The 605-nt window shown below is 52.4% G+C and overlaps 1 protein-coding gene across 1 annotated transcript in view; it reads left to right on the top strand.

Annotated features, from left to right (window-relative positions):
* GPR139 (G protein-coupled receptor 139) overlaps positions 1 to 605 on the top strand; it is a 42,906-nt gene that overhangs the window by 1,070 nt on the left and 41,231 nt on the right. The gene's annotated exons all lie outside the window — the stretch shown is intronic.

Below are 605 nucleotides of genomic sequence, written 5' to 3'. Positions count from 1 at the left end.
GGGCGGGGAGGGCGGCAGGGGGCGTTGCCGACGCGGGGAAGTGGGGAGTTGGTGCTTGCCAGGGCACCTGAGGCAAGGAAGGGTTTGGGGGGCTCCAGCTGGAGATGGACATTTCTCCCAGATAGTCCCTGCGACAGTCCCTGAATCTCTGTGGCAGAAATATTCCTGAAGATCACTTGCGGGCAGATGGGAGAGAGGGACAGAAAGAAATAGGAAAAAAAAAAAAAAAAAATCCAGTCCTACCTAAAGCCTAGAATCATAGCATCATCTACCCTACTGCCTTCAGGATCCTGGGAACTTGGGAGCTGGATTTCTGAAGAGCCTGGCTGAGATTTCCTTTCCAAAACATTCAACTTGGTAGCCACAGCCTCTGCCGTATTTAAATAAATCACCCCTCTCCCAAATTTGGCAGGTAGGAGAAAGCATAAGTTTGCTAAGACTGAGCCTCTCTGTCAGTGAGTGATGAGGCTTTTATTACTAACTAATTGCTCTGACTGCCCTGGCAGAGAGCTAGCCTGATTCGCACTGCTGGGGTGGCGGGCACGTGTCCTGTAATTACCCCAAGCTGGGATCGATTTAGGCCCAGCTCCCACCTCCCCACCCCC

Source organism: Bison bison, unplaced genomic scaffold (assembly GCF_000754665.1).
Source record: "Bison bison bison isolate TAMUID 2011002044 unplaced genomic scaffold, Bison_UMD1.0 scf7180017864072, whole genome shotgun sequence".
NCBI lineage: Eukaryota > Metazoa > Chordata > Mammalia > Artiodactyla > Bovidae > Bison > Bison bison.
The sequence above is the reverse complement of the archived record's forward strand: the minus strand, read 5'-3'. Positions and strand labels throughout refer to the sequence as shown.